We start from the raw sequence: 25,518 nt of genomic DNA on the forward strand, positions 1-25,518 counted from the left end.
TAGGTGCATAAAATTTACACTCCCTAGCTGAAACAGACAAAAGAGGTAAGCATATCAGACTCTAATAACGTTCTGGTTTTAACCTGCATTTTGCAGGCAAATGCAAGTAACCCCAAGCAATTAAATCCTCAATATCACCATTTATTGCTACTCAGCAGAAATTCTGTGAACATACACTAAAAGTCTGTCTGTGTGATAAAGGGACAAAGGAATTTGCAGTGCATCCAGCTTCACGGAGAAATATGAAAATAGGGTGAGATACAAAAAACTTCTTATGTCCTTAGGGGAGTTATAATGCCACAAAACCTGAAGATTGTCCCCAGAAGACATCTCCACGCTTCCCGTGGAGGGCAAATACGAGAGATGTATTGGTCTAAGTGCTGCTGGCAAGATGTACCTGCACCATAAAGTACAACACTGTGGAACAAACAACCATAACTTTTAGTTATAGATATCCATTAAACCAGAAGCCAGAGAACAGTTCAAGATTATCAGGATTCAAGAGAGCTTAAAATTATTTGAATCCTCTGCTAGTCTGCATGCAAATTCTCAGTTTAGCTCTTGCTCAGGAGAGAGCGTCTGAACAAGGAGGAGAGATGGAAATTACAACCCGAACTGCGGAACCAGAATCCACTCTCATTTACACCTCAGCACTATAGTGAGGTCTCACAGGGCTGTTTGGGTAAGGTGCTGAATTTACTTGGATTTACAACAGTACTGGATTTGCAATAAATATAGATCTGTGGCCAGTTTAATAGATAGTAAGAACCTTGATGGGTTCCACCCTTGGTGTTTGTTTTTGTTGTGTTCATTGTCGTTTGGGGTTTGGTTAGCTGGTTTTGTTTGTTTAAGAATGCACTGTGCATGCAGAGTTAGGGTTGATGGAACAATATATGGTCTAGGAAATTTCTAGGTGTTTATGCAAATAAAGCCTCTCAAATTTGTGATGAAAGAAAGGTAAAATTCCAAGTAGAGGTCACATTTAGGAAACCAGGTATTGCTAATACTTCAAGTATTCAAAAGGAAAAATAGCAACAGGGAAAAATACATAATCTTGAAGGAAGAAAACCAGGAAGGCTGGCTGGGTAATCAGGTCAAGCTGTCAGTGTTACCATTTTCACGAATGGTGGGAGACAGCAACTCAGGCACATTGAAGAATCATCCTAGGACGCCAGCTCTTCTTATAACTGATGCCTCCTGTGACAGTATGAAGTCTTTGGATGTCTCATCAGGGCCAGTGAGCATAGTGATAATTAAGCAAAGTCCCAGATGGTTTCTGTGTGTGCTACTCAATGAGTAATTGCTTTGAATGTTTTAGTAGTATTATACTTGTAGATTCTCTCTGTGCCTGGTTAAAGGTGACAAAAAAACCCTAACCCAGTTGAGGAATGGTAACAGCCTCTCAGTTACTCCTTGTTAAGAAATAGTAAAGTAGAAATTTACTTTTCAGATAGATGACAAAACTATTCTTTAATAGCCAAAATTTACCTTCAGAATAGATGGTCCTATTCTGAGCTCACTACCAACCAACAGCCCTTTGCCAAATAGCTGAAGTCCCATCCTCATCGAGTGGCTATGACTACCTCTCTGCTGTGATGTGAGCAATTAGGGATAACAGAAAATTTATGAGGAGTGACATGAACAGAGGGTTTTGTTGTAGGGATGTGGTATTTTCAGCAATTTCTTTGCCTACCACCCTGGGGTTCCCTTTCCCCTTGTCTCCCAAAAACAGGAGCTGAGGATAGCTGCTGGTTCTCCAGAAAACAGCAATAACTTTCAGAACCCATATGAGGCTTGCCTTCCTATCAGCATGAAAGAAGCACCACAGTGAATAACTGCTTTATTAATGTCTCTGGAAGTTACAACTTGACCTGCCTGTCTGTAATCAGTACAACTTTCTTGGTTACAGAAAAGGACTGGCCTAAATAATTAGATAAAAGGCTGCCAGGCAATGATAATGGATAGTGATTTTTCTATTTAAATTACAGAGTCAGTGAAAAAGAGAAACATTTCTGGCTTCTCTTTAAATCCCAGCAGGCAACAAATGAAGCCCTCAACTTACACCTATGGGATACAAAGGAGCCAGAAACTGCTTTCATGACAATAAATATCTGCATTGCCTTGTAGTTCTACCACATTCTGTATTGATTTGGGGTTATCTCTTATCTGTACTTTTAAAAGTCTGAATCTGAGTCAATTTACATACTCTCTAGTACATCCCAGATGAGCATCATTTCACTAAAATAACAAGAGTCTCAGTCCTCAATCTTCCTCTGACATTCTTAGCTATTCTTCAACTATTCTATCCACCAGGAGTATGATATGTACAATATATATGCTATGACATTTCTAGTCATCCATTTGGCACTCTCAAGAGGGGTTTTTGTTTGAGGTTTGGTTTGGGTTATTTTCAGTTTGGGGGCTTGGGGTTTATATGTTTACTTTGTTGTTCTTTGAGGTTTGTTGTTTTGTTGGAGGTTTTGTTGTTTGTTTTTGTTTTGGTTTTTGTTTTGGGGGGTGGTGGTTTGTGTTTGTTTTGGCATAAAGAAAAGGTGATTCTTATTTTAAAGCAATAGAAGCATTGAACTCTTAAAGCTGCAACACACAAGGAGATGGCCTTTTCAAGCTCATAAGATATTCCAATAAAATCAGATTGCTAGCTCAGCTCAAACATAACTACCATCTAGTTCCAACCTTCCTATCACTGTCCTATCCTAATGCTACCATCTGAATATGGAGTCCAACCCTGAGGCCAATAGGACTGCAAAAAGGGGAGCAGAGTCAGCACCACACATGTCTTAACTGCAGGTACAGAGGACCACAAACAACATAGCTTTCAAAGACATAATGAAGTGGGCTAAAACGTCAACATAGACCATAAGAGACTGTCACTAGGAATGCACAGAATTCCAGCCTACTCACATCACAACTCTTATCTGCTTAGGAAATGTACCTAACTACTGTCCACAGCAACGGCATATTCTCTGCCAAAGACTTCTGAGTGTCTGTCAATATCTTCTCATAATATGGATTAGGTGCCATCATCTTTCCTTTCAGGACTGCAGTTCCTGCCACTCCCTTCAGCTTTCTCAACTACTAAGTCAGATAGCAACTATTCATTTGGATGATCAGAAGACACCTGAAACAAGCCCCAGGATGCCAGTTCTCAATAATCTGAGGCTCTGAGAGCCTCATTAATGTACTAATGACAAATTTGGAGCAGCAGAGGAAAAGTCTGTTTCTTCATTGATCACTGGAGAAGGCTGATCTAGCTGACTAGGTGATTTTTTTCATCTCCCCACATATTTTTCTGCAAACCTTACAATTTGTGCACTGAGATGAAGAGTACCATGCTGTGTCCCACGCTGCCACAGAGTGTCTCCTTCTAGATCCTCCAATGAAGATTAAAGTCAGTTTGTAGAATGCAGAGCAGCCAGCTCTCCAAGACTTGAGACACACCCAAATGAAAGTCTGTGTACCACGGTTTACCTTTGATTGCTAAAACAATTTGATTCCTCAGTTTTCTGGCATCTTCCTTTACTTAGAGAGCTCTCAAGTTTGTTTGGAAGTGCTAGGCACACCTCACAAGAGAACCCAATGAAGCAGACAGTCTCCAAGTAAGCTCAAGGCTAAACAAGCCTCTGTATAGTGACAAAATCCCCTAAGGTCTGGAGGCAGATACAGGCAGATGCTCAGTTAAAGAAGAGTGTGCACTGCCTATGGCAAGTGGAACAGGAACGTTTTCTCACTCCAGTTTCTCATCTGTCTGTAATACATCTTCTTGTTACCATATTTTTTCATCTGCACAAGCAAAGTATCAATTTACCCTTCCCATGTAATTTTGCCATATGACTGACTGCACATTGGCATGCTGAGAACTTCAGGTTGTCAGGGTATGCAATGAACAAATGGTCTCATATCCCTCTAGTTTCACCCAATTTCTTATTGCCTAAATGAGATTAGAAGCTTAACAAAAGACTTCAGGGAGAGTTTATCAGCTGTCACATAGGTATAGGGGGTTTCCCCCCTCTATTTATGTTAAGTAATTAAATACTTCTACTAAAAGTGAATCTAAAATACATGGTCCACTGTGTAAATAGCAGAACCAGATAGGAGCTCTGCCTATACATTTTTGTAACAAATTAGACTTTTCTATCAGGAAGCCTGATGCAAATTTCAGCCAAAGTCTATTCCAAAACAGATAAAAGATTTTATCTCAAGAGCCTGGAAATCAGGTAGTAGTTTCATGCAACATACATCAATAAGGAAAACTATTACTTTCATGTCTGCCTTTTTTTGCTGATCCTTCAGAATACTCAGAAACTAACAACCAGCTTTGGACCATAAGGCAGATTCAATGAAAAGTGCTGTTAATCTAGAAAAAAAATATGTGTAACAGCTCTGTAGATCTGGCATTCATTATTAGTTTATTGATATTTGATCAGTAGTGAAGAAACAAATGTCTTGAGTAGTGCAGACAAACTCCATTTGTGGTAAAATTTGGTTTTGGCACAAAACCCCCAAAACAACAGCAGCTAAACAAACACAAATCACACACACAAAAACACCAAAGCACCAACCAACCAACAAAAACCAAACAAACCCAACCACCCAAACCTAAACAAAACCCCACAAAAACAAACCCCAGAAAACATTAACTTACAAAAGAATGTGCTTGGTATATATGCTCCAATACCCGAGTGGAAGGAAAAAAAGGTACTATTTGCACTTCAAGAATCACAGAATCACCAAGGTTGAAAGAGACCTCAAAGATCATCAAGTCCAACCTGTCACCACAGACCTCATGACTAGACCATGGCACCAAGTGCCACATCCAATCTCCTCTTGAACACCTCCAGGGACGGTGACTCCACCACCTCGCTGGGCAGCACATTCCAATGACGAACAACTCTCTCAGTGAAGAACCTTCTCACCTTGAGCCTGAACCTCTCCTGGCGCAGCTTGAGACTGTGTCCTCTTGTTCTGGTGCTGGTTGCTGTCACATAACTTCTTCCCCATTCCCTTCAATAAAAAACTTACAAATGCAGTCACAGTTATGTGAGCCCTCTCTGCTATCTGTACCCTCTGAACTTTCATCATCTTGTTTGATGGTCTCCTTTCTTTTGCCTTCATCTTTTGCCCGGGAACTACACCCATATAGTGTGTGTTACTCCCTTCTCTTGGGTCTCTTAGCTTCTACCTCTTCTACACGTTGTCTCACCAATCCTTGTATCATGAAGTCATACCTGACTTTCAAAACCAACTGTTCCATTCTACCTGTTCCAAGTTAGCATAACACATATCTTTGCTTTTTTAAATCTCCATATATCTACTGGCATTCTCCTGTAGTCAAAGGAAACCTTCCTAGGTACAATTCTATACAGATTGATGCACTTTATGTTCCAGATTTCTGATCCTTTTCCTTGCTCTGCTCCAACCTCTACATGAAATCAGTTCTCCCAAGTTGACCTGTTCATGCCAGGAAAGCCTGGTGAAGTTCAGAGCATGCAAGAGCTCTTTTGAACACTAGACCTGCTGGTGTATTACATTGATGTTTCACTGTTCTAAGTCATTAGTCAAGATACTGTGCCACAGAAATCAGACCTAGAAATAGATCTACATCAGTGACATCCACTTCAGCAATGACATTCAGGATTTCTTCAAAACCTCATAACATGACTCTAACATGATCTACTTTTCATAAAGCTGCATTGGCCTGTATTGCCACCTTCAACTGCACATTTATCAGGCCTTGTATAATTCATGCCATTATCTTCTTTGGGATCAATGTGAAAGAGAACACACTGTATCTTTCCAGACCATAATCTGGCTGTCATGGTTGTAAAGTCTTGCCATTACAGGCCAGGAAACACCATTTCCAGTACAGTTACATCCACTGCAACTGAGCAAAGGGCAAACAATGGCACGACAGGGCACAATCTGGAATACCCTGAGCAGAAAGGGGAAGACAGGGAGGCTGTTTCACTCACACTGTGCTCTCTGAACATTCACCCAAGCAAAATTCACTGGGAGGAGCTACATAAGAAATGGTGGCCTGTGAATTAACTTCCTTGGGTAATACCTTGAACAGCATCTCATAAATCCTTAAATGAACAATTTTTTTGTTGTTGTTGTGCTGACTATGGATAGGTTTATATTAAATTTTGCTATAGATCTTTACATGATTTCGTGCAATAAAATTTTAGCTTTCTCCTTGCAAGATCAGAGTTAGAGCTTTGGCTGAAGCTTCCTCTGGCTTCCACAGGGTGGGTTTTTGAGTTTTGTTTTTTTTAATGTGCAGATGCAAACTGTCCAAGAAAGGTGGCTTGTTGGACTGGTTTCTATTATTTGGTCAACAAGTGTGACTGTGGCCCCCATGGAATTCATTCATAGCCAAGTAGACTTCCTTTTCATGCAGCGACGAAAATAGAAGGTTCATAAGGCTGACCATGCAAGAAGCTCTTTCTGTCACATTTGCAATCTACATTTCAATTGGAAATAAGAATTCCTTGTAAGCTGTGGTGGGGGTTTTTTGTTTGTTTGTTTGGTGTGATTTTGGTTTTTATGTCACTTTTTCCGCCCTCCCCCCCCCCCCCGATACTGTACTCCAAGATACAGCACTAAATTACACTGATTCATTATTCCTATTAAAACAAACAATAACCTCAAATTGCTTAGCAAACCAAACAATTGCAAACAGTAAATTTAAACAGTAAAACAGGGAGCACGTTGGGTAAATGTTATTTCCCCGAACAAGGACAGCTTTCGGCAAAGTGCTTAACTTGAATACAACAAAAGGCAATTTAATTCAGTAATACAGCTGGATGAAAAATGGAGACCTCAGGTTTAATAAGAAGGGGAAAAAAAGACAAGCATATATCATCCAAAAGGATAATTATGAGAAACTATTTTGTATGATCCAGCTAAATCAAAGCTTTTAATGCTTTCTTACTCCTGTCAAAAGAGGGAGATTTAGTGCTTTAAAAATGGGGATTTTGCAGACTCCACTGCCAAGAAAAAATGATTTGTCCCTTGATAAATTACTATTGGGTTTTCTACTTGGAAAAAAATACACTTACATTGAAATAAATGCCAAGGAATGGCTAGAGAATTTATATTATTCACTCGTATCTGTCACTGGATTGGTTGAAAAGCGACAGTGCTATTAAAAATGTCTTCTTGCTTCTAGACATAGTGGCACAAAGGGGCCATGGGAGGCTTTCGTGAATGGGAAGGATAGGTATACAAAAATAAATAGTAAGCAAATCTTTATTCCCCTCCACCAGCCTGACATACTGGGCTCTAAAGACAGACTGCTTGTGTGTGCATGCGTGCTGTTGGTCTGTGTGTGTGTGCATGTTGCGTTTAGAAGCTGCCAGTTCCAGTGAAAACTCTCCTCCCACTGGGGTGGAAATCACCCATTCATTTTCCTAAGGATTTTCAAGAGTTCTCAAATAAATCCTGGAAAATTTTTCCTTCTTCTCAAAAGAGGAGGAAATTATACATGTATATATCATGTATGTGCAGGGCTTTTCTCTAGAGAGTCTCATGGTAGTCATAGCAATTTCATAACACCACCTACCCCACCCCCCACATCCAAAACCAAACAAAACCAACCAAAAATCCCTAACACCCAGGAAGGATTTGTTCTGTGCTTTTCAACTGGAAAAACTCACTCTGTTCTGGTTTTGCTCAGCCCATGGACAAGAGCTCTATGGGTCATCTAGGAGCAGAAAAACTAGGCAGTCACAAACAGTCAGCGAGGAATACTCACTGGGTAGCAATCTTCTCTAGGGGCAGCTTGTGTAGAGCTTGCGTGGGGACCAGAGGGATGTCACTGCACAGCTCTGCTTCCTTTCAAGCCTGCAGGTGATCATGCCTGGTAGTCACTTAGGTTGCTAAGGAAGAAACACCTCTGTGCATCGTAACTTGGTTGGAGACAAGCACATTCCCAGCAGACTGAAGTCCTGTGCTCTGTGTGCCAGCTGATGCTGACAAGCTGCTCCCCCATGGGTGCCAAAAGCCACCAGAGCTCTTATCTGTCAAGTTTCAATCTCTTAAAAAACTAAGGTCCCAGTTGCAAGAGACTGGCCTTTTGCTTGTCATCAAATCAAAGGCAGAATCTACACAAACTTTCCATTAGAGTCTGAGAGGCTCCTAAAAAATTTCTGCATTCATTTCTGAGCTTGAGATCATCTTGATACACTTGTTACTCTGCTCCTGATAAAAGATATCCCCTTTTGTGGTTAATTGGAACACTGAATTTCTACCAACATGCAAGAGATCTTTGTCTTATTTAAAAGATAAATCTCTATGTCAATTAGCTACCTCCTGGGAGCAGTATCAATTACACATTTACATGGAAATGCAGAAAAATATTTATTTGGGCCCTGAACACCAATTATGCCTAATAATTAAACTGATATCAGTGAGAAAATTCTGAATGCAGAGCAACAATCAGAAAGCATGGAAAATAATTTTTCTATACATGCACAAAGTTATATTTATTGCCTTCAATGTATGAAATACAGAGCATAGAATTAGGTGGAAAGAAAGAAGTCTGAGAGGAGTTTGAGTTCAATGCAATAGGTTTCTTGTCGACAAAATCTTCACAACAGCAACAGACTCCTTTCTTCTCTATTCACAGGATCTGACCATCATCAGACCCAATTCATCAGCCAAGCATTTAGGAGCTGCCAGAACATAGTTTCATAGTTTCATTCAGGGTTGGAAGGGACCACAAGGATCATCTAGTTCCAACCCCCCTGCCATGGGCAGGGACACCTCACACTAGATCAGGCTGGACAGAGCCTCATCCAGCCTGGGCTTAAACACCCCCAGGGATGGGGCCTCGACCACCTCCCTGGACAACCCATTCCAGGATCTCACCACTCTCATGGTGAAGAACCTCCTCCTCACTTCCAGCCTGAATCTCCCCACCTCCAGCTTCATTCCATTCCCCCTAGTCCTATCACTACCTGAGATCCTGAGCAGTCCCTCCCCAGCCTTCCTGTAGGCCCCCTTCAGATACTGGAAGGGCACAATTAGGTCACCTGGGAGCCTTCTCTTCTGCAGACTGAACAGCACCAACTCCTTCAGTCTGTCCTCATAGGAGAGGTGCTCCAGCCCTCTGATCATCCTCCTGGCCCTGCTCTGGACACGTTCCAGCACCTCCACATCCCTCTTGTAATAGGGGCTCCAGAACTGGACACAGTACTCCAGGTGGGGTCTCACCAGGGCTGAGTAGAGGGGGAGGATCACCTCCCTCGACCTGCTAGCCACACTTCTCCTGATGCAGCCCAGGATCTGATTGGCTTTGCGGGCTGCAAGTGCACACTGAGAGCTCATGTTGAGCTTATTGTCCACCAGCACCCCCAAGTCTCTCTCCTCAGGGCTACTTTCCAGCCAGTCACTGCCCAGGCAAGCCAGTCAAGGCAACAACAAAAAGAAATCCTAGCATTAAAAGACAAAGTAGAGAATAATCCATCTGAAAAAGGAATTCGATATCTCTAGAAACCATCACTACAAATTAGCCAAAGTTAGAGGGATTTTGTACAGTAATTTCAAAGCCATCTGGCATGCAGAGTCTTAAAGTGCCTACTGTTTAGAACCATATGGGGCAATGCCATCAAACCTGACCTCCAGATTTTGAAGCATATTTTACATAGTTATGTATGATTAGGCCAGCTACTAGCGTACTAGAACTTTCATTTTTACTCCCTCTTCCATCAAAACTCCAAGAGGATTTCACTGAAAAGCTGCTAGTTGCTCCAGGGTTATCTCACTTTGAAATGCAAGAAACAAGGTTTTGTTTTCTTTTTGTTTTCACTTCAGAACATGCAGTTGTTTCGCCGCTCAGTAAACGCAGTGTTTGTTAAAATCTAGCGAGATACAAATAACATCCAAACCTCTCTCGGTATAAAAAGAAATGAAAAAGAGAGAAAAATCAGTAAAAGTCACCAAAAATATGAATCATTGCCATTCTGATATCTCAATTCTCCTTCCTTATTTTGTTTTTTATTTTATATAGATTATATCAACAAAGCAGAAAAAGAAGAAAATAGTAAATTTCAATCTATATCTATCTTGTGATAAGGGCTCCTCACAGAATTCATAATTATATCATCTCTAGCCATTTATCTTAAGTCAATAATCCCACGGCCCTTCTAAAGTTGGCATTTTGCAAATACACTGCAGAAGCTACTTGAGGCAGTAATTTATTTTCTAATAACATCTTTATGTTATCCGTTGGCACATAGGCTTCAGTGGATTGTTTATCTATGAGAAATGAACGTAGCAGAAAGTTTACCTCCCAAAGTAAGTTGTGATAGAAAACCAAATTTATCCCTAGAAAATTTGTTTCTAATCACTAATTAGCATGCAAGCACTAATATTACATGGAGAAACAAGAGAGTGAATAGAGATTATAGCAGAATAATTCTACCAGAGTTTTGGGTTGTTGTTTTTCTGATGTATTGCTTTCATGTTCCTAAATCTTTGAAGAATTAAAGAATGAGGCAATTCATTGTTTCTCTGTCTTTTGCAGGTGTTCACTCACAGTAGTTATTCCTTAGAACTACTTCCAAACAAAAATCCATCACTACTACAGCCAACATCCTTTCAACCTAGTACATACAGCTCACACAGCTGTGGTAGAAGGTACTTGCACAGGATGCACCATAGCATGATTCAGGTGTAGGAGTATATGAGGAAAATCTAACAAACAATTTTTAATTGTCAGAATAATTAATCTCTACAAACCCTCTAAGATGAGGTAGAGTATGTATCTCTCAACATCTTTAATATCTGAAAATAAGAGAGCAGAGAATATGGCCTTCATAGAAATGATGAGACACAGCTCTTTGGGCTGTGCCACTGTGGATCAGTGTCTCATCCACATGCTCTCTTGGCTGCAGCTATAAGCTTAAACTCAGTTCCTTGCACTCCTTTATCTAACAGTAGAGATGGTATTACAATCATTATCAGTCTTCTGCAGTTATGGGAGCTCTGTGTCCCCTAGGAGCTCTCAACAGACTGAAGACATCCTATCGGATCAGCCCTGTTTGTGCACAAGTTAGAGAAGATAATCATGGCCTCAGGAAGGCTGTTTCCAGCAGCCTCTGGAGACACGATAGTACCAATGGACAGAGCTCCCCTTGCACGGGATCTCTGACAGTGCACCTTCACTATCACATGGGCAGAGCCCACAGCACCTTTGAGACAGCTTTCAATCCACACATCATTAAAACAAATCAGCTGATGATTGCACTTGCGATTCAGTGATCTCTGCTGGAATTTATGGGGCTGCAGGACATTTCAGCTCCAAGATGTTTAATCTTCAAATCTCTTCCCCTTTGATCTTAAACTGCTACATCTGCTGACAGTCAGGACAAAGGATAAATCCACAAAATCAAAACAGCTTTCTAAAGCTATCTTTGTCAAAGGAGTTAAGAGCAGAGGATGCCATTAGAGTTTCTCTCTTTCAATGCAAGATCAATTCTGTGGGCCAAATCCTCAGCCAACATAAATCAGCGCAACTTCATTCAGATAAAGCTGACAGGATTGTATACTGCTTGTGGAACTGCTCCTAACTATTTTCAGGTTCCACAATTTTGTGGGACTGTCTAATGTCTGCAAATGCCTTTAATGAAAGATAGCCAAGGCGCACAACAATACGCACCTTCACATAAATCTTTCTTCAAAAATGCTAATAATCTAACCTGGTACACATGCAAACAAAGTAATCAATTAAAGCAGGCTAGAGAGATGGTTTGACAGGACAGGGAAATTTCAAGAAGAGGCAGAAGACACAGACCGCATTCACAGGTCTCCCATTCACCTTATTTGTCAAAAATTACAGCCCTGTAAATTTTTTTTGGACTGTTTATCTAACATGCAGAAAAGGCAGCCTGTGCATGAAGTAGCCCCTGCGAATTTCCTCATTTCTATACCCATTAGCTGAAAGTATACAGCCAATTCTCAGCCTTGTATTTTAGGTCATAAATCTGCTCCCTCTGTTCCTTGGGCAAATTAAAAGCTATATATCTTATGTCAAAGTCTTTCTGACACAGAGCTCCTACCTTCACAGCCTAAGGCTAGCTGTGTGTCTAGGAAAATTATATACAATAGGCAGTGACAGCCATGGAGTCTTGCATTTAGGCACTAGTCAACATATTTTTATACATGTAAAAACCATTCTACCTTATAACTTGAGCACAATTTATACATATTTAAAAGGATTATAGGAGTATGAAATAAGAAAATGCTTTCAAAAGGATAGGGAGGTGGTCTGAATTTGATATCCCAGCAATCTTTAAAACTATGCTGCATTAAGCATATGCATTAACCTCTGCATTACACCAACAGGGACTACATGATCAGAGCCGTAACCTATTTTCTTGTGCTTTAACACTTGCCACGCTTCAGTTTCTGACGAATGTGCCGGCCCTGCTTTTGATTTCAGCTGAATGTGCACACAGTATATGTGTTTTAATTAAATGCATACAAAATTATGTTGTTTGAGAATGCCAGCTTTGTCATGTATCACAGCAATGGCTTGTCTGGTTATATTGGAGTTTTATGGCCTTGAAATGAGGCATTGCAGAGTGGCAATATTTAAAGTGCCCCACATGAATTGCCGCATTGTGAAAAGTTTTCTAAGCAATCGACTCCTGCACTTTCAAAAGCTACAAGAAGCTTGCAAAAAAAGTAACTTTAAGACAAAGAAAAATATTTATAAAAAATTGAGGGCTACATCTAATTATTTCTTCAACGACCAGGCCACTCTGCCCAAGGCTGCAGCTCTTCAGAGTACAGACTTCTCATTCCCCTTACACTGCAAGCAACCCTTATTTCATACTTTTATCTGAAACACTACTTGCCCTCCTTAGACCCCTTTGGTTTATAGCTGCCATTTTCACGATGTCATATCTCTTAGGCTGTGATCAAAGGTGTTCATCTTTTCCCTTTCCTAAGTGATATTGTTGTCATAGAATTTACTTTCTCAGTTATTCTGACTGGAAAAGCTGGAAGGCCTGTCTCCTTCACATTTAACTCACAGCCATGATCTGAAAAGAGCTTGTAGATTTCATCTGCAGTTTCCATTTATTGTCCATTTTGAAATAAATACAAAGTAGTGCTATGAACCAAAAATAGCTCTTATTCTTATTATTGAGCACATGGTTTATATTCTTTAGGAGAGTACTTTACTTTCCAACTGTCATCTTTTGTCCTGTCTCAGCAGCTTTAGGATGCTTTTATAAGTCATACAATTTCTGCTTCTCAATGTTGATGATAGTAGTCAAATTTGAGGAGGTGATGCTACAGTCATCTCATTTAAAGCAGCACTACAGGAAGGAAAATCATATCTCATTTAAGAACAAAAGTCATTTACAGACTAGTAACTGACAGAAAATAGCTTTAGGTCTGTTTGCAGAGTCTTATAGTGGGACACAGTCACAGGACAGGAAGGTAGCAACCTCAGGTTCCTCTGACTTTCCATGGTAGTTAACTACATGTCCAGGACTTGCTGGTCTTAAAGTACTTACAGATTCTTGGTGTGAATTTCACACCGATTCATTTTCAAATTCCCAGGTCTGATTTAATTAGAAAGGCAGCACAATCTGGGAAAGCAATCAGGCACCAGAAACTGCAACACTGGGTAACAGAAGCAGGTGATATTTATTTGGGCTCTCAGAGCATTTAAACTATAGAGCATTGCTGAGTGTCATCCCCCCACCCCTCCCCATCCCGCTGACTGCAGATGCCCTATTGAATTCATCAGCACACCTTTAATAATGAAAGTCCCAAATAAATGGGGCTTCAGTAGGCTCAATCTGCCCACAAAGTAATTATCACACCTGCAGGGACATGCAGGATTCTGACAGCATTCACACCTGCAGCCTGCAGAAGACTTCCCACACGAATGGACAACCCAGCAAGGATGTGCACATCTGCAGCCCAAGAAAATTCAGCTGCTGCCCATCACAGAATGTCAGTGGTTGGAAGGGACCTTGAAAGATCATGCAGTCCACCCCCATGCCAGAGCAGCATTACCCAGAGCAGATTACACAGGAACAGGTCCAGGTGTGTTTTGAATGTCTCCAAAGAAGGAGACTCCATAACCATCATTTGTTTCTGAAACACTTCTATTACATATGAAAAACTTTAGTTACTTTAGACTTGCATCTTGTGCTACACATGTAGAATCTTGTGTGGTAGAATTTTGTCCATTTCTTGTGGAGGCAGTATTTTATAATAAATACATTTCTGTTTGCATTGCCTAGTGACCTTTCACTGCTAATAAGCCTTCACTACCTGTCGGCATGCTGGCTTTGTGGCTTTGCTTGCCTGACCCCTATGTCGTGTCTTGAGTAAACCTATTGATCTTGGCAGGAACATTTAAGTAATGAAGTGTTGCTCCATGAGAGAAGGACTCTCAGATTGCAATCCCAGGCAAACAGAAATTGTTCTCTTTTTAAGTTGCTCGAAATGAAAAGCACCACAATGCTGGGATAGCTGCTTGCACTGTTATTTTAAATTACACACACACCACATCTTAATAGAAGAAATTATGTGCTCCCTAACTGACAAATTTCACAGTTGGAAATAGATGTTAAAACTGATTTCAAATAACAAATTGACAATTTTGCTCCGGTCTTCCATTTGTGCACAACCAGAAGGGGGAGTGAAAAAATTTTATTTACTATAATCAACTGCTTAGACAATTTCCAGTATTATTTTTTAATCATCCAATGGAGATAATTTTTTTTCCCTAATTTCCTTTCAAAATTCTGCTAGAGGTCACAAAAATGAAGATAGGAAGCGCACCTCAAGTACACAGAAGACATTTATGCATTTTAAGAACGTATTGGTGCTTTTAAATAGCTTCTAAATGTTTCTTTACTCAAAAAGATTCATGCTTGGAACAAGCTCGTGACTGCATAAGTCAGTTTGCAGTACTCAGTGTAAGTTACTAACTTGAAAATCTCTAAAGTAAAAAGGCTGTCAGATACAGTTGCATAAAACACCAGGGCAACAGTATCTCTGTGGAATAATTTCAGCTTCAGAATACTGGGAAAATGTTAAATAAAGTTTAGAGGAAATACTGTGTACTGAACAGCTTTCAAAGGGAGTCGAACACATTTCTCAAACAGTGAGGGGAAGTGGTTGTGGATTCCCGCAGTTACACAAGTTTGCACTTTGGCATAGGAGTCCAAAACTCAACTGGAATTCCACTATGGCAGACACAAGCAAAATGTGATCTCCAAGGTTACTGCAGCCTGAACTACAGAAATTTAGAACTGAGGCTGAAGCTCATAGTGCTAACCACTACCAACAACAATTCCCAAGTGGACCTGTCTTCTATCTTTTTAAGATCGGTATGTAAATGACACATTACTCCTGTCCTGTTATCTCAGGAATGGAAAGTTGTCTTGCATAACTTTGTTCTTTAGTGTATTAGTTATTAGGACACTAGCATTGCCTTCCTGTTTCTGCCAACAGGAGCAGACGTTAGTCAGTTAGAAGGTAGAAAGGCTCTGCAGAGGGACCTCGACCGACTGGACAGATGGGCAGAGTCCAATGGGATGGCATTCAACAAGTCCAAGTGCCGAGTGCTGCATTTTGGCTACGGCAATCCCATGCAGAGCTACAGGCTGGGGTTGGAGCGGCTGGAGAGTTCCCAAACAGAGAGGGACCTGGGTGTACTGATCGACAGCCACCTGAATATGAGCCAGCAGTGTGCCCAGGTGGCCAGGAGGGCCAATGGCATCCTGGCCTGCATTAGGAATAGTGTGGCCAGCAGGAGCAGGGAGGTCATAGTGCCCCTGGACTCTGCTTTGGTTAGGCCGCGCCTTGAGTACTGTGTCCAGCTCTGGGCCCCTCAGTTTAAGAAGGACATCGAAACACTTGAACATGTCCAGAGAAGGGCAACAAGGCTGGGGAGAGGCCTTGAACACAAGCCCTATGAGGAGAGGCTGAGGGAGCTGGGATTGTTTAGCCTGGAGAAGAGGAGGCTCAGGGGTGACCTCATTGCCCTCTACAACTACCTGAGGGGTGGTTGTGGCCGGGAAGGGGTTGGTCTCTTCTCCCAGGCAACCAGCACCAGAACAAGGGGACACAGTCTCAAGCTGCACCAGGGGAGGTTTAGACTCGAGGTGAGGAGGAAGTTCTTCACCGAGCGAGTCATTCGTCATTGGAACGGGTTGCCCAGGGAGGTGGTGGAGTCACCATCCCTGCAGGCGTTCAAGGGGAGACTGGACGTGGCACTTGGTGCCATGGTCTAGTCATGGGGTCTGTGTTGATAGGTTGGACTCGATGATCCTCGAGGTCCTTTCCAACCTAAGTTATACTGTGATACTGTGAAAAAGAAAACCTCTTTCCATGAGCCTTGAAGAAAACACAGTCCTCATAACCTCCCTAGAATGCTCAATAAATGCTTTAAATAAATATTTAAAGATAAAACTCGAGGAGCATAAGAAATATGGCTAAAAATCCAGGGCTGTTGGCTTGTTTACTTGACAGCAAGGTTTTCAAAACTGTAACACTTTTTCATCAAAATGGTGCACTTTCCTTCAATTTAGAAAGAACTTTCAAGAATGAGTCTCAAATATTTAGTTGTAGAAAAACAGTAGTGGTGTCTCTTGGGAACTGTAATCGTGTTATAGCTCATGCTGAGATCTGTCTAAATATTTCCCACTATGAATTCACAACTCACAAAATGGAGTCTCTCTACCACAGTGCACAGCCATGGATTTCTCCCAGGACTGAGAATTGTTTGGCCCCCAGAGCCTCTGGAGCATCATGAGGTTTACAACCTGACCAGGGAGTCTGCTCCATATAGCAGAATACCAGCATGAAGCAGATAAAACAAGAACATAAAATTTGTTTTGACATCATGCTAAAAGCTGTTAGTTTTGGAAGTGTGTTCAGAAATGAGGGGTTCCAAATTGGTTGGTATTTCTGATTAAATATTTCCAAAAAGGGACATGATTTCATGCTACTGACAATATGCCTTCTGCAGTATTTTACGGGCAAGCAGCACCAACAGCATTCATCTCTCAGAAGCTGGAGCACAGGGGAGTGTAGGGACCAAGTGCTACAGCCAATAAGCATATCAAATAAATTTATTATGTGGATTGAACAGCAAAGAGACAGACAGTCCTTTCCTCAGAGAGGCTGGAAAGGGCAGTAAAAAACCTGTATAAGATCAATCTCATGGATGAAAACCCCAAGGAATACCAGGAAAAAAACCTCAAACATTTGCACTCATACTAGCACAGGATGCCTGCAATGGAGGCAAAAACGGAGCAGAGAGCTCACCATCAGCACCTCACAACTAACCACCACTACTACCTTGCTTTTCAATTACATAAAAAGAGCACCTTTTGTGGTCTTGAGTTTTACTTGCCATGTGTTACATAAGTAAGATTTTAACATGCTCTATAATGGCAACCTAAAGGATGCCATTTTCACATTTAAAATGGGGGGGTTTGGGTTGGGTTTTTTTGGGGGAGGTCCCCTGTATTATTTACTTTTAATATTATTGAGTCTTTGGTAGTCAAAAGAAGCCATTTCAGCCAGTTAGAGCTTCAAACAGTTATAATGTATTCAGTAGAAAAAGTTTCTCTCAATATCATGCTATTGTCACTCATGAAGAGGCTAACAGCAATAAGGAAAGAAAAACAAAAGGAGGTATGTGTGGGAGGGGGAAATTTTATGCTCTCTTCTTTATCCCAGCCCTGCGTTTCTTTTCCATATTTTAAACTGCATGAAACAGGCTCAGACAGAGCCTCAGAAAATCAACTAGTTGAGAAATAAAAATTTATACCAAAGCACTCTAAAATGAATAGACTACAATTGAAGTGAAAGGCAGAAATGGTTTTAAACTAAGTGCAGCACATTCTTAGAAAGATATCTTCTTGTCTTCCCTGCAGTTGGAAGTGAAAAGGCATTTATATATTTGTGATCAATTAAGATGACCACTCACCATTGGCAATGGAATTCACTGTAAATGCTTAGAGAGGCTACCATGTGGACCCAACAAAATAATTTTCAGGATTTTCAAATTCTTCCAAGAACATGTGAGACATCTTTTAGTTTTGCTTTTTTCTTTTCCCTACAGAAAGACATCCACTTGTTTTAGAATTTTGCATGTACAATTAAACAGAGTGTTGGATGTACCACCAAAATGCAAGTCATTCAACTTAAGTGATTTTGGATTTCCACATAGTGAGACCATGCAGTACACTTTCATTGAAGGCATTAATAAGACTGCTACAAGATTCCTGCTGTAAAAGCAGAGCCTCCAGCACATGCACCTTTACCTGCATAACATACAACCTAATTTAGGTGCAGACTAAGTGTTGGCATCTGACTCTACATTGGAGCATACAACAACACAGACTGGAATACAAACAAATTCCCTCCACAAGATTTGTATAGAAATACTCCACAATGAAAGCAACAATGGGAAGGAGAGAGAGCAGGAGAGAGAGGGAAGGAAGGAAATTGAATCAGAGAACTGGGGTGCCTTCTCTTTTTCCCAAACTGAAGGGCTGAGGCTTAATTCGATGGGAAACAATAGCAAGCTTTTCTCTGTCTTGCAGAAGTCCAGAACAGAGAAGGCAATTAGTTTAGGGAGCAATTATCTTCCCTGAATGTCTTCACAGGGGAGAGCTGTGAGACAAGCCTTGGAAAAAAATCAGACTTTGATAAAGGTCAGTGACATCTAACCTATTTTGGCAATTACTTGTCAATTTTACGAATGGTTTAAAATACATTGAAGCAAGTCAGCAAACGTGGTGACAGAACTGCTTTAAGAAATGTGCTCACTTATTCTTCAGAGAGAACTCTGAAATTAACACTGGCAATACTGACATAAGATCGGGTGTGGGAGAACAAGGGAAGGTGCAATATATCTGCTCCCTGAGTTTAAAGGGTTACTGACACTGACGTGGTCTGTAATCTCTATGCCATTGGAGCTGTTATGCAGTCAGTCAGCCACTCCAGGCTTCATTCTTTGTTCTTTTCTACTCTTTAACACTGATACAATGCAGGAGTGTGAGGTGCCCACTTGTACACTAAGAGGACTGTTTCCTCACATGCACTGTGGCAGCTGGAAAACTTTCAGAAGGAGTTCTGCAGCACACTGCACAGCCCACTATCAAGCATTCTTATTTTGGTTTGCATTGAATTGCAATTTTCTTCCCTGAAGAGTCTCCCTTCTAGATTCCCCCTGTAAAGATACATGTTGTTTGGGGTCAGACTCGAAATATTTGACCCACCTGCTGTTTGAAAGCTGCACAGGCTGTGTTCCCCCCACCAGTTCTGCCATTCTCTGATTTTATCTGTTCCACTGGTAGAGGCTGATTGAACATCAGGAGGGAGAGAGAACATTCTATAAAACTGCAGGCAGAAAAGGTTTGCCAATTATTTTTCTTCTCATGACTTTTAGGATGCACAGATTCCTTTTGGCAGTTCCCTTTGTTTTGTGCCCATAAAGTAAGTTTAATGGCTGAATTTTCTTTAAGATAATCAGAGGCTGTATAATTTATGCATCTGAATAGCATTGTAGCCAGATGTAATTTTGCTTGAAGTTTCAGCATTACAGTTAGTAATGACTCTGCTGGCTGTGTTTTGTAGAATTTGCAATTTATTTAACAGTTGACTGAGCACTGACCCCATATCATATACCATAATCAAAATGGGGGGGAAAAAAATAAAAATGGGGGGGAGGGGGAAAGAAATAAACCTGTGCCTTCTGGGAACCATACAGACATGGAGTGGACAGAGGATAGAAGCAATCTCTGAAAATGACAGGTGACTAACAAGGTCTTTAAAGTTTATGGCACAGCCAAACTAGTCAATCAAAGATTTAGCTGAATTAAGGTTTGAAACCCTCTCTCAATAACAGCTATGGCTTGAGGCATTTGTTTTGTCTTTGCTGCCATTTAGCTCAAGTCTGTTTCCCTGATTTGCAAGAGCTGATTATTCTCTGATCAGACAAGGGAAATATCAGAGGGTATCCTGTGCTTCCAAAGAGCAGGGGGACCTTAGGGGGAGAAAAGTTAAATTTCAGTTACTGTCTGTTTCTGCCATGGTTTCACAAAGAGTAATAGAACTGTGCCAAATCACAAATGGTGTCCCTGTGTCACACAGGGACACAGACATAGAAATGTGCCCTTGCTATTCCAGAGCAACTCCTTCCCACTCTACCGGCTGAGCCCAGATTTCTCTGAGCTCTTACCCACTCTGCAAACCCTTCTTTGCCCCTCTGGCCTCGTTTTGTGCCCTGCTCACCTCTCCTAGTAGGTCTCACACCAGATCTTCAGGTCTCTTTTTGGGTTGTTACTTTATTTTGGCCCTGTTTATAATAAGGTTTGTGGTTAATCCACCTTTTTAGCCCACCCACTGGGTGATGTTTAATAAATTGTATTCTTCATTAACATTTCCCTCTCAAGCATTATAGATGATTAATGGTGATAGAGAAATACAGTGTCATCAACATAAAATGATGATTTATGGTGATAAAGAAAGCAGCAGCAGCAGCATAAAAAAATATTAATTTATTTGAAGAACTGAAGTTAACATAGAAAGGAGCAGATCCAGAATTTGTGGCAACTTCAGTTTACCTCTGCTGTGGTCACATATGTCCCTGCTCTGCCCTGTTGTAATAGCAGTGTGATTGGGGCATCCATACAGATTTCTGCATCCCCAGCAGGTATGCTAAAACCTGTTTGAGACTGCGCTGCAACAACAGAATGACAAAACACAGAGGGAGGACAATTTTCACTCGAGCTCCTCTATGTCGTTTGTGAATCCTAGCTGTATTCTTAAGCCAATTTAGATCAGAGACCATCAATAGATACAACTTGCACTAGGCTGCAGCACAATTTATGTGCCACGTGGGATACAAAGAGCCATGAAAGATTTCCTTTTGAAGCACCGAAAAGGCTGAAATGATTTCTCAGCTGGCTGCCATTTACACTAGCAATCCAATTGGAGTAAGAGTGCTTCTAACAAAGCTCTAAAATGGCAGCACAACTGAAGACAGTGTCCTGAGACATCAACTCAGCATTTTAAAAACATGTATGGGTCTATAAAAAAGTTTTGCATCATAGCACACTGTCACAGCATGCTTGATCCAGTGTGGAGCATGCATTCAATGCTATGAAGCTTTGAGATGTACACGAGTTCTCCAAGCATCTCAGACCAGTGAAAAATGTTTTCTGAAGAAAAGACAAAACCCCACGACCCCAATGACAGCAAAAAGGAAAAGACAAAATAGCATTAAACAGCTGTATTAATTTCATAGTCCATTAGATATAGGCATCTGAAACCATAGCAGGTTACAGAGCACAATAGGTGGTTCACACCTAGGCTGCAAGGGAAACCCTACACCAGTTGTTTGTTTGGTGTTCTTTGTTTTTTTTTGGTGGGTTGGTTTGTGTTGATTTTCTTTTTTTAATAAAAAGTATAAGTCTTTGTACTCTTCTCTAAGTAAAAGTTACTCACTCATATTAAAATGAAAAACCAAAAGAAAACCACAACATGAAACTGGTTATTTAAAATTAGATCTTAGTATGAAGACTGCTTTCTCTCAGTGAAGAGTTGGGAAGTTCTTCAGGGATTCACAGAAGATTTTAGCCACCCAAATCATTCCTCTGGATTTGCAGGGGAAGAATTTCTAGGGGGGGATTAAATAGTTTTGATTCAATAACTCCATTTAAGAAAACTAAAAGGCAAAAGCTACACTAATGCAATGTTATTTGTCCATCACAAAATGATAATGGCAACAGCTAGGAAAAAAATTATCTGGAGGTTTAGCAGGTCAGCAACAGAGAGCAATGTGTTGGGAGAGGTTCTGTCCTTCGATACCTACAGTGCTAGCACAGGGAATCCAAGGTTATTTCAAACCCTCTAGCACTTTTTCTGTATTTTACTAAATACAAAATGAAACGTTTCCTTTATGCCTGCTGTGTTACACAAAATATATGCTGAGGACCTCCACTTAAACTCTGGGTTCACATGCTCAGGAAGGTCAGGCTCAGCTCAAATATAAAAGTGTAAATCACAGCTGGATTTTGACAGGAAGTTGGAAGTTTTCTCAAGCTAATCCTGTTCATCTCTGATGCTGTCCACTGGGTTTCCCTTTTTTCCAGAAATGACTTCTCTGTCCCTTTTGTCTACTCAGATATGAATGTCCAAATCAGAAGTGCTCAGCTCTGTTAGGCAGAGGAGGGAACACAAACGACTTTCCTCAGCTCCCATTCACAGATGAGAAGCAAGCTTTTCCACCTCCCACGTGCATTCTCAGAGCTACTCCTAAGGAGCCTGAGAATAACTCTTGTCTCAGCCTTAGCACCCTTTAAATGTCCCATAATGGAAATACCTGCATTCAGAGACTACTTTTGTCTTTACTAAAGTGGCCTTCTCAGAAATTTCTGTAGAAAAAAATCACCTTAATGCTTACATGGTTTGCTACCTCTCCTTACTGGAGAAACTTCATCCTGAGGCAGAGGGTTAACAGAGCAGGTTTTGAGTGGTTGTTACCTGATGTTGGAGGCAGTGGGCAGAAATCACTGAAACTGCAACAGTGTAAACCAGCAGAGCGTGTGGCCTGTGTGTTTCCCGGGGTACAGCTGCAGAGCTATGTCCCATAAATCTGTGTGCTTTGAGACTTTGAATGTCATACTGAAGTAACACAGAGTCTGGTGTTCTGTGTGCTGGTGGTATGTGATGGCATCCTCCAAATCACTACATTACACCTCTGTACAAGGAATCTGTAGTCTGAGCTTCACTTTTATGAAAAATAAAGGGACATCTTTTATTTCTCAGTGAATGTCTGTAGCACTCCTTAGACAGTATCCACCACATCACTCTAATTGGTGTGTTGAGGGACAGCTGGAAAGGTAATCTACATGTATTTTCATTCTGTGCTCATATTCACTGCAGTTATGGGATCAGGTATGGCAGTAGTTGAAGAAGGGAACATATTATGTTCTTGATAGCATTGCTCCTAATTATTTGCTGCTCCTTCCCATTAATTTTCAAACTTGAGTATCTTGATTTCAACACTACTAAAAGAGTAATTTAGAGAAATAATGGAAAAGAATCATTCCAGTGCCAATTCATGCTGTCCTCTTCCGTAAATCTCTCTCCAACTTCAAACACTTCCATTTACAGTTACAATATTTTTGACCTTTATGTGTTTTTAAGCCTCTTTCAACCATCAGCAGTAGACTGACTACTGTGTCATTTTCCTCTGCTTGTTGAGAGTATCTAGATCTCTCCTCTTACAAAGTGAAAACATTACAATTATGCCTTTGGTATTAACACTGCACATTTAAAGCTACAGACTAAATGTGCAGTACATTGCACTTACACGAAAGCATGCAAAATGGAGGCCAAAGAATCCTCCTTTCCTCTCTGCTAGTCCACAGCTAAGAGCCTCTCCTAAGAGGAGTTCACTGACAGCATTGACCACACTAGGGAAGTTGAAGACATTCATTAATTACATGAGTGGAGAAATGGTAAGGAGTGCCAACTATTTTGTATACATTTATATTTAAACTTGAAACAAGCCACTTTGACCACATTCACAGTGTTTAAAATTAAAATATCACTGAGAACAGAGGTTTCTAAATGAATAATGGAAAATCTGTGCACGCAGAAAATCATTAATTCACGCCAAGAGTACATGATTGCACAGCCTAGGGAGACTCAGGCAAAAGCAACACATCAGGCTGCTTCTGCATACAACAAAACTAACCAAGTTTAGAGACCGTGAACTGATTTGTAGAAATCACTTTGTGAATTGCTTTGAACCACAAATCAAGCTCCATTCTTTGCCCCACGCTGCACAGACTGTCTGGGGCAATTCAATGCTTTTAATTATTTTTTCTAAGTTAAGTTAAAACATACTGCCTCCAAAATGCTGTTCTCACAGGTGAAGTGGGAAGAAAAAAGGCTATAGGCTGAATCTACTTATTTCTTACTCAGCTGGGAAAAGCAGACTTGTTTTACTCTGCCTATTGTGCTTACTGCCTGGTTTCTTTTTCAACTTTGAAAACAGTTACTGTAACAGCAATTCAGTTCTCGTTCCTCAGACTATGGAGAGATTTGTTTAGGCTTGGATAAATGCCCAAAACATACTCCCAACTATTTCAGTTCTACTGAGTCTCTGAAAAGGCACTACATGTGCCTTTTCAGAATTTAGGTCCTTTTATTTTAGTCTCAGATGAAAGCACACAGAGCTAAACAAGAGAAGGGAAGAAAGCGATCTCAACTTACACAGAGATGAAGAATGGCTCATTTAGAGTTTGTCTGGAGTTCTGGATGAATGCCCTTCTTAACTTTTGCCTTATTCCAGCAGTTCTTCAAACAATATGTTTCGAACCAAAATTCAGACTTTTTTCAAGTAGAAGTGCATTATGGTGATGAGCACACACTACATTTAAAAGAAGAAAAGGTATCAAAGTATATTACAGGTTGGAAGAGACCTAAAGAGATCATTGGGTCCAATCCCTCTGCCAAAGCAGGATCACTCAGGGTAATCCTCACAGGAATGCATCCAGGTGGGTTTTGAAAGTCTCCAGAGAAGACGACTTCACCCTCACTGTAAGGAAGTTTCTCCTCATGTTGAGGTGAAATCTTCTATGTTCAAATTTGAAGCTATTGTTTCTTGTCTTATTACTGTGCAAGTGTAGGCAGAGCTGTTATTTTTACACTGAAATTCAATGCAAAAATATTAAAAGCACAGTCAACAGCCTCACATTGAACAGAATGATTTAGATCTGAAATTTGGTATAAAATTCAAACAATAAAAACATAATTCAAACTTCTTGAAGTAAGAATTCCCTTAATAGCTGGCATTCTAAAATACTAATAAGTATTTTAGACTATTTATTTTTCCTTCCTGGGGCACTCATTAAGATATTCAAGTAGGTGATCTGATTATTCCCACTGCTAGCCTATATACAAATACAATGCAAATGGCCCATGAGTTAGTAAGAAACTGTCAAGTAGATTAGTAGATCATGATCACAACTGATCACTCCAATACCAACCATTCTTCCAACATGAAGAAAAAATACTTCCTTCACATTAATAAACATGAGCTTGTTTTCATATGAAATTTCCCCCCCCCCCCCCCCCCCCCCCCTTACTGCCTCAAGATGTCTTTACAGGAGATCTGGATTGCTGGTTGGGTTAGTGGGCATGTCCCATTTTGCCAAACAGAAGCGTTTGCATTGTGATTACTTACACAGTTAAAACAGCTGAATAGCAAAAGAGAATATGCTTCCAGGAACATCCACACATTGCTAATGTTCATTGATGCTTAATGAAAGCTCCGTTCATTCTTGTACGTCATTCATGTTCTTTTGTTACAAAACATGAAAATGGTCATGTCCCAGATTTTTAGCTGCTGTGCAAGAGGCCGATAACAACCCTACTCCTATTTTACACACCCCTGTAACAGTGCTCATGGGGAGGAAAGGACTGTCTCCCCAGGAT

The sequence above is a fragment of the Melanerpes formicivorus genome, unplaced genomic scaffold (assembly GCF_026170545.1).
Source record: "Melanerpes formicivorus ecotype bairdi unplaced genomic scaffold, bMelFor1.0.p_v2 SCAF_14, whole genome shotgun sequence".
NCBI lineage: Eukaryota > Metazoa > Chordata > Aves > Piciformes > Picidae > Melanerpes > Melanerpes formicivorus.